At 45.6% G+C, this 9588-nt stretch overlaps 1 protein-coding gene across 1 annotated transcript in view; it reads right to left on the bottom strand.

The window, feature by feature from the left end:
- Window positions 1-317: 317 nt before the first annotated feature.
- The window catches only part of LOC124005402 (ras-related GTP-binding protein C-like), a 26347-nt gene continuing 17076 nt past the window's right edge, over window positions 318-9588 (bottom strand). The window contains exon 8 of the transcript XR_006833612.1: window positions 318-1176. The gene's annotated coding sequence lies outside the window, so the exon portion shown is untranslated. The remainder of the gene's footprint in view (window positions 1177-9588) is intronic.

The raw sequence follows: 9588 nt of genomic DNA, 5'->3' as shown, positions 1-9588 counted from the left end.
AAACCTAGAGAGGAACCAGGCTGTGAGGGGTGGCCAGTCCTCTTCTGGCTGTGCCGGGTGGAGAGTATAACAGAACATGGCTAAGATGTTCAAATGTTCATAAATGACCAGCATGGTGAAATAATAGGTCTGGGACAGGTAGCACATCCATCCGGTGAACAGGTCAGGATTCCATAACCGTAGGCAGAACAGTTGAAACTGGAGCAGCAGCACGGCCAGGTGGGCTGGGGACAGCAAGCATGCCAGGTAGTCCTGGGGCATAGTCCTAGGGCTCAGGTCCTCCGAGAGAGAGAAAGAAAGAGAGAATTAGAGAGAGCATACGTAAATTCACACAGGACAAGACAGGAGAAGTACTCCAGATATAACAAACTGACCCTAGCACCCCGACACATAAACTAATGCAGCATAAATATTGGAGGCTGAGACAGGAGGGGTCTAAATAAGATGTCAGTCGGTCCGAAGAAGGTGGACTGTTTAAAACGTGCATTGTGCCCCTATTCTATTTAACATGTCTTCCGCAAGTTTACTAACTGACATGAATTTGATGTGCTTTCATTCTCTTGTTTAAAATGAAAATGTGACAGAGGATTCGATTGTCTAGCTAATTGTGGGACAAAACGGATATGTAAGTTGCTCACCAAATACACAACACTTCCGGGTATGCAATGAAATGTGCCCATTGCCTGTCCTCTGTGCGGCTTAACTTGTCCTTCTTACATCCAATTTTTGACTTGAATATAGCTGGTGTTATGTGTTCCAATACTGAGCACACGAGACTTGTTATTAATTGCTAGACCACTAACAACAGGAAGCCTCTATACCATATCAAACATCAAAACATGAAATATCTAAATTAGGGTTGAAAAAAATAACTATTTACGCCTTCTCAAAACAAAGCATTAGGACACACCTGGGAACTAGAAAAGAGGAAGAATGTGTTGAATTTTGTGCCAATCGTCCTACCTGGTTTATGGAAAAAAAACACAAAAAAAAAACAGGTAAAGACGAAGGGGCGATTGCCAGGGGTGCTTGTCCAGTCTCATTCTATTCACTGTTGAGCTGGGGATATTTTTCTTCATACGCAGCTAAAACGATCCCATCACCACAGGTGTTAAAGCCGGGCTCTGATTGTCCGTGACAGAGTAAACATCACGAGGGCTTCAGGAACGTCAAACTCTGAAAGACAGACAAGGTCGGGGGGCAGGCCTGACACTAAAGTTCCATCAAATAACACAGATCTTTGAAAACAACCTAAAAACCAACCTACTTCTAACAACAACAAGCCCAAATACAGCGACACAATGTAAGTATGGGTTCTACCTCCATGCCCAAATTATTGCTAACGTGCAGTGATGACAAATACACTATTTGCTGTTACTAAACCTCAAACTGGAGAATTGCTGACTAATATGCCAAAATGTGCAGAAAAACGAGGAAATGTGTTGTATTGCGAACGCCGGTGGTATTTGGTATTCATATGCCCCTCAAGGTGTGCCCACAAGCCATGTGTGAGAGGAGGAAGAGGAGGGACCTGGAGGAGAATTGCCTCTGCAGTGTTGAGGACGCCATTAAAGTTCGCTGATCGCTCTCCCACATTTAAATAACAATACTGCAGTGAAGGGGAAACCACTGGTGTGGATCCAAGCTGCAAAACACCCAGGACCTCCAGCCCTATCTCCCACTGTCTCTGTGTCTGTGTGCGCACACTTGTGAATCCATCCGTGTGTGTGTGTGTACGTGCGTGTCGGGGTTTGTGCATGCATATGTGTGTGCATTGAGTAAGAGTGGGTGCACAGCTCAAAGGGCCTATACTCCAATGCTCTGCACAAATTTCAGGGCCATACCATTAGCATGTGCAGGTGGATCTTGTGTTAATGTGTTCCTATGGGTTGCTTGCCTGGCCCCAGATACTGTATAAGGAGCAGGAGCTGGAGGCTGAGACTGGACCGGTTGATGCAATGTATGCAGGCTGGGTGTCACCTTGCCCTAGACCTCCTCTCTCAGCCTTGCTTCCTATTGGTCTCTCTCATCACCTCTCCATCCACATTCATGTCCGGCTCCATTCCTCTACTGTCATCTTCCTCTGTCCCACAGCTGGTTACATGGAGCTGCTCTCGTTTTCATGCACGCACACACGCACGCACACACATGGCGGCAGGATGCAATCCGTCACACTCACTTCTCACTTGCACTCTCTCAGTGTGTTGCCCCTGGTAGGCTCTGAGGGGCAAACACACACACACACTCTCTCTCTCTTAAATAAAGAAGAATAAAGAAGACAGATCGCTTCAGAGGAGACCACTAAGTCTACTACTACCAGACTATAAGAAGCTAATCAGTTCAACACAAGAGTTAGCTTTAGAGCAAATTAGAGAAGGCAGAGACCCAGGGATAGAGACTAAGTATGGGATGTGGTGGGGGTGGTGTCTCGCAGTGCCATTTGAATACACAGCTCCAGTAGTTACCATGGAGAGACTGCACTTCACACAGCATCAGGACATCGCTCTGCTGGATGTCCATGCTGCTACTTCACAGTGCCATAGAAGGTGTGTGTGTGTGTGTGTGTGTGTGTGTGTGTGTGTGTGTGTGTGTGTGTGTGTGTGTGTGTGTGTGTGTGTGTGTGTGTGCGTGCGTGCGTGCGTGCGTGCGTGCGTGCGTGCGTGCGTGCGTGCGTGCGCGTGCGTGCGTGCTCCATGGTTCTCATTACGGTTTCCCTGTAAAGCGCTCCTCTTCCTGAGAAGACCCAGCAACATACGACTCCTATGTCTCATACGCTCACATACTGGCCTGTCTGAGAAAAAGGCCTCACCATGACTGCCCTGACTACATCCTTTAATAGATATCGCCTTCTTAATCTGGATTTGAACATGGTTTTTCTGCGTTTTCTGTGTAAGATAGTTAGACCATAGAGTTTCCCCTCATTTCTAACCTTGACTTTAGACACCAGTATTCCAAACAGAAGGTTCCACGACAGAAGGCAGGTACATTAGTCTGACGTGATAGTTTGTCCTCCTTTAACGAAACACAAAAACACACAGCCACATACATCTCCAGTGAGGCTGATCACTGTCATCTAAGCAAGGCATGACGTCATACTGAAGGTCTGTTTCCAGTCACACTGATTACAGAGAGAGAGAGAGAGAGAGAGAGAGAGAGAGAGAGAATTTAGAATGCAGGGCTGGAGGGGGTACAGTAGTGCCCTGATTAGTCTGGCAGCAACGGTGTCAGACACTCAGGGGGGGGGCTTAGAGGCTGTGTGTGTGTTTGTGTGCGTATGTGTGTGTAGTGTGTGCGCAAGCGTCAGTGGTGGTTGAGGCTGAGATACCGTAGTGACAGTAATGAGTACAGAGGGGCCTACTGCAAAGATCTGCTTCCTCACAGGGAACTGGATTTGTCATCCAACTGTGGAGATTCAAACACCATGGGAGGAAAAGTATCACCGCAGAGACACCTTCACTCCTCCATCATAGACCACAGCCTGGCTGTCTCTCTTTCCCTGTCTCGCCCTCTCTTTCCCTTTCTCGCCCTCTCTCTCCCTCTCCCTCCATCTTTCCCTCTCTCCTGCTAAGGTCCGGAAACTCCAATCCAAATGTGTTCAGTCTCAGTCTAGCAAATGACTGGAGGGCTGACATTCCACTGTCAACATCCATCTCCACAATCTATATCACTGTCCCATATCACCACACCACACTGAGCAGAGCAAGCACACATTTGTTATACCCCAAAAACGCTGCATAACGACTCTCTCCCTCTGCCAAGCCTGTTAAATATGCTGCCACATCCACCGTACGGCCCCCTTTTGGTTCTCCAAATGACCACGACATCCTTGGTGAAGTGGAAACTGCATATGTTATAAACCCAACACCAGATGAAACTCGGAGAGGATGCAATATAGTTTTCATGATCCCCCTGAATACTGAGCGAGAACTGGGTGAGTGATCCAAATGTCTAGCGGTAGCTACACTGGTCATGCATACTCAAGCACACACACTCACAGTCAGTCGCGCACGCACGCACACACACAGAGGAGTATGGAGGTGCTCAGACGAGTGTGAACAGGCAAGTCTCGTCCCAGTGATAATCTAGTGCTTCTCTAGCGTGTTTCATTAACTTTGCACACGCAGACACACACGCGCAAGTGCGTATCCCCTCCACACATACACACACACGCACACCACTTCACTCCCTCCACACACACAGACACCACTTTACCCCCTCCACACACACACAAACACAGGGCTGCCTGTCTGTCTGTCTCCCGGCCTGTGCCTGCATCCAGTTGTATCTGCATGAGGCTGAGATAATGGCATCTGTCACCGCTCCTTTTGTCACTGTGGCTGCTGCTGCTCTGCTACTGCCCATTAGCTGGCTGTTGTCTGACTGGCCCTGCAACTACATGGTCTACTGGTTGACCGGCCACGGAAATACAGGAGACGGCTGCCTCTGCCTCCCTCTGTCTCTCCTCTTCCTCTTCTCCCCCTCCAGGGCAGGGTCAGAGGGTGGAAGGGGAGAGGAAATAGGGCAAGTCAGAGCCCAAATATACAGTGGGGCAAAATTGTGCAAGTTCTCCCACTTAAAAAGATGAGAGAGGCCTGTAATTTTCATCATAGGTACACTTCAACTATGACAGACAAAATGAGAAGAAGAAAATCACATTGTAGGATTTTTCTTAATTTATTTGCAAATTATGGTGGAAAATAAGTATTTGGTCAATACCAAAAGTTTATCTCAATACTTTGTTCTATACCCTTTGTTGGCAATGACAGAGTTCAAACGTTTTCTGTAAGTCTTCACAAGGTTTTCACACACTTTTGATGGTATTTTGGCCCATTCCTCCATGAAGATCTCCTCTAGAGCAGTGATGTTTTGGGGCTGTTGCTGGGTAACACGAACTTTCAACTCCCTCCAAAGATTTTCTATGCGGTTGAAATCTGGAGACTGGCTAGGCCACTCCAGGACCTTGAAATGCTTCTTACAAAGCCACTCCTTCGTTGCCCGAGCGGTGTGTTTGGGATCATTGTCATGCTGAAAGACCCAGCCACGTTTCATCTTCAATGCCCTTGCTGATGGAAGGAGGTTTTCACTCAAAATCTCACGATACATGGCCCCATTCATTCTTTCCTTTACACAGATCAGTCGTCCTGGTCCCTTTATAGAAAAACAGCCCCAAAGCATGATGTTTCCAACCCCCGTGCTTCACAGTAGGTATGGTGTTCTTTGGATGCAACTCAGCATTCTTTGCCCTCCAAACACGACCAGTTGAGTTTTTACCAAAAAGTAATATTTTGTTTTCATCTGACCATATGACATTCTCCCAATCTTCTGGATCATCCAAATGCTCTCTAGCAAACTTCAGATGGGCCTGGACATGTACTGGCTTAAGCAGGGGGACACGTCTGGCACTGCAGGATTTGAGTCCCTGGCGGCGTAGTGTGTTACTGATGGTAGGCTTTGTTACTTTGGTCCCAGCTCTCTGCAGGTCATTCACTAGGTCCCCCTGTGTGGTTCTGGGATTTTTGCTCACCGTTCTTGTGATCATTTTGATCCCACGGGGTGAGATCTTGCGTGGAGCCCTAGATCGAGGGAGATTATCAGTGGTCTTGTATGTCTTCCATTTCCTAATAATTGCTCCCACAGTTGATTTCTTCAAACCAAGCTGCTTACCTATTGCAGATTCAGTCTTCCCAGCCTGGTGGAGGTCTACAATTTTGTTTCTGGTGTCCTTTGCAGCTCTTTGGTCTTGGCCATAGTGGAGTTTGGAGTGTGACTGTTTGAGGTTGTGGACAGGTGTCTTTTATACTGATAACAAGTTCAAACAGGTGCCATTAATACAGTTAACGAATGGAGGACAGAGGAGCCTCTTAAAGAAGCCAGAAATCTTGCTTGTTTGTAGGTGACCAAATAGTTATTTTCCACCATAAAAATCCTACAATGTGATTTTCTGGATATATTTTTTTCTCATTTTGTCTGTCATAGTTGAAGTGTACCTATGAGGAAAATTACAGGCCTCTCATCTTTTTAAGTGGGATACCTTGCACAATTGGTGGCTGACTAAATACTTTTTTGCCCCACTCTAGGTGCTCCTGTCCCTCCACGGAGACCCACGTTTCAAGGCTACTGAACATGACAACACTGAGTTGCAGTGGCATCCTTTCAGGGTATCTATATAGGAGGGCAGGGGAATCATGTACCAAGCCGACTTCTACTTTCAAATGAGTACAAATGTTATTCCATATACTTACTAGCTTTGTTACATAATGTTATTGAATTGTAATTACTCTGATACAAGGCTGATCTAATATAAAAAAGTGACTCCTGATTTTAAAACCTTTCAGTCCTAAATGAATTCATCCTAATTTGCTTGAATTGCTTGAATACCACAGTACACACTGCGAGGATGTGTTGCCTTACCATGGGAAGAAATCAATGAACTACTTTCACATTTATCAGAAATTCCAACGTGCCTACCAGAGGTGACTTCCTTTCCTCCTCGCCACGTCTCATACTAACACACAGATCAAAAAAGAGAGTTCCCCGGAGTTGGCGCTTTGTTAAGGGTCTCACTGACTGTATCGTCGCTACAACGACAGCGCACGCACATAAGATAAACGTTCAACTCGGCGTTCCATGACATTGCGAGCGAACGCACGAGTGTGTGACATCACAGACAGGCAAAAGTATGTTCTGCTGGTTTAATTTCATTATTGGGTGAGTTTCCTTATTAGATGGTGAGGAGAAGACAAGCGTCGGTTTTGATAAAACAAGGCAATTTCAGAAGCTGCTATAGTGCCAAATTACAGCCGTACATCAAAGCTGCTCTCTCTCTCTCATTGTGCAAGTCTGTGATGTTAAACATTTGATTTGCATGTTGCCCACCACTGTGAGGGTGTGGGTGAGGATGGGATATTAGTGACTCAGGAAGATGAAAACGTAGACACTACTGCCATCTAGAGACTGAATGAAAGTGCTACGGAGATTCTGGAGTATGAAACATGTCAATGTTTACGGCAGTCATGTCAGCCTGCCTGAAATAGTTTCAAATGTGATTGATTTTAATATAATGCACATTTTGTTGGACAGTAAAGGTTTGTCATTAATAAAGATCTGTTGCTGTGCCTTTCATCACTATGTTTTGTTTTCCTAATAGACTGGAGCGCTTAGCTGGTACATAGCAACATAAGCCAGCATCATACATAGGCCAATGTACTTACAGTGCATTCAGGAAGTATTCGGACCCCTTGACTTTTTCCACATTTTGTTACGTTACAGCCTTATTCTAAAATGGATTTAAAATCAATGTACACAATATCCCATAATGACAAAGCGAACAAAATGTTTTTAGAATATTGTTTTGCTATTTTTTTTATTATAACAGAAATACCTTATTTACATAAGTACTCAGACCCTTTGCTATGAGATTTCAAATTGGGCTCAGGTGAATCCTGTTTCCATTGATCATCCTTGATGTTTCTACAACTTGATTGGAGTCCACCTGTGTTAAATTCAAATGATTGGACATGATTTGGAAAGGCACACACCTGTCTATATAAGGTCCCACAGTTGACAGTGCATGTCAGAGCAAAAACCAAGCCCTGAGGTCAAAGGAATTGTCAGTAGAGCTCCGAGACAGGATTGTGTCCAGGCACAGATCTCGGGAAGGGTACCAAAACATTTCTGTAGCATTGAAGAACACGATGGCCTCCATTATTCTTAAATGGAAGAAGTTTGGAATCACCAAGACTCGTCCTAGAGCGGTCTGCCCGTCCAAACTGAGAAATCGTGTGCGTCGATGTCCACAGAGAGGTAGAGGGGCAGTGGAGAGGGGGGTGAGCCCATGTTGGAGTGGGTCTGTGAGAGGGGGTCAGACAGGGGGTATTGGTCAGGAAGGTGGTATTTAATGCTCTCACTGACAGAGCTCCAGAGTTCCTCTGTGGAGATGGTAGAATCTTCCAGAAGGACAACCATCTCTGCAGCACTCCACCAATCAGGCCTTTATGGTAGAGTGGCCAGACAGAAGTCTCCCCTCAGTAAAAGGCACATGACAGCCCTTTTGGAGTTTGCCAAAAGGCACCGAAAAGACTGACCATGAGAAATAAGATTATCTGGTCTGCTGAAACCAAGATTGAACTCTTTGGCCTGAAAGCCAAGTGTAACGTTTGGAGGGAACCCGGCACCATCCCTACGGTGAAGCATTGTGGTTGCAGCATCATGCTGTGGAGATGTTTTTCAGCGGCATCGACTGGGAGACCAGTTGAGGGAAAGATGAACAGAGAAAAGTACAGAGAGATCACTGATGAAAACCTGCTCCAGGACCTCAGACTGGGGTGAACCTTCCAACAGGACAACGACCCTAAGCACACAGCCAAGACAACGCAGGAGTGGCTTAAGGACAAGAATGTCCTGGCCCAGCCAGAGCCCAGACTTGAACCTGATCAAACATCTCTGGAGAGACCTGAAAATAGCTGTGCAGAGATGCTACCCATCAAACCTGACAGAGCTTGAGAGGATCTGCAGAGAAGAATGGGAGAAACTCCCCAAATACAGCTCTGCCAAACTTGTGTCATACCCAAGAAGACTCGAGGCTGTAATTGCTGCCAAAGGCGCTTCAACAAAGTACTGAGTAAAGGGTCCGTATATTAATGTAAGTGTGATATTTCCGTTTTATTTATTTTTTAAATACATTTGCAAAAAAAGAATGTAAAGCTGTTTTTGCTTTGTCATTATGGGGTATTGCGTGTAGATTGATGAGGGGGAAAAAACTGTGGGAAAGGTCAAGGAGTCTGAATACTTTCCGAATGCACTGTACATCATCACATCACATTGACTTTAGGTTTATGACCACTGTTGGCAGTAGAGCCCAAAAACATTGACTTCAACTTCAGCATAGTAAGCCAGGACCTCATGCACTTTATTCGCACCATACCAAAAGGTCAAACCTATCTCATTCTATGAATTTAAAAAAATTAATAATAAATACATCTTAAAACTGCAGAGCAATACCTTAAGTATTCACATAACGTCAGGCAGACAGGCGGCCTATCAGCGAATGTGATTAGCCTAGAAGTTGAGACATTTACATTTTAATCATTTAGCAGACCCTCTTATCCAGAGTGACTTACAGTTAATGCCCTCATATTAAGATAGCTAGGTGGGACATCCACATATCTCAGTCATAGTAAGTACATTTTTCCCTCAATGAATTTGCTATCAGCAAAGTCAGGGGGCGTTGTGGGATTATTTAGGGCACGCTTTGAAGTGAGAGGGCTTCAGATGTTTTCTGAAGATGGGTAGGGACTCTGCCCTCCTACCTTCAGGGAAAAGCTGGTTCCACCATTGTGGTGCCAGGACAGAAAAGAGCTTTTAACTAGCTGAGCGGGAGCTGCCCTTCCGTCGGGGTGGCAGAATGGTGTACTCGGTTTGGGATGTAGGGTTTGAGAGACCTTATACTTTGATTGTTAATGTACAATTCCAGTATGTCACAGTGACATTTTAGAATCCTTGGCATTGTTACGACAGTGGGAATGCATTATTTATCTGAAATTAGAGCCTATTTGAGGAGCCATCAAACCAACGCGGGAAGGTTGGAGG

This window comes from Oncorhynchus gorbuscha, linkage group LG19 (genome assembly GCF_021184085.1).
Source record: "Oncorhynchus gorbuscha isolate QuinsamMale2020 ecotype Even-year linkage group LG19, OgorEven_v1.0, whole genome shotgun sequence".
Classification (NCBI taxonomy): Eukaryota; Metazoa; Chordata; class Actinopteri; order Salmoniformes; family Salmonidae; genus Oncorhynchus; species Oncorhynchus gorbuscha.
The sequence above is the reverse complement of the archived record's forward strand: the minus strand, read 5'-3'. Positions and strand labels throughout refer to the sequence as shown.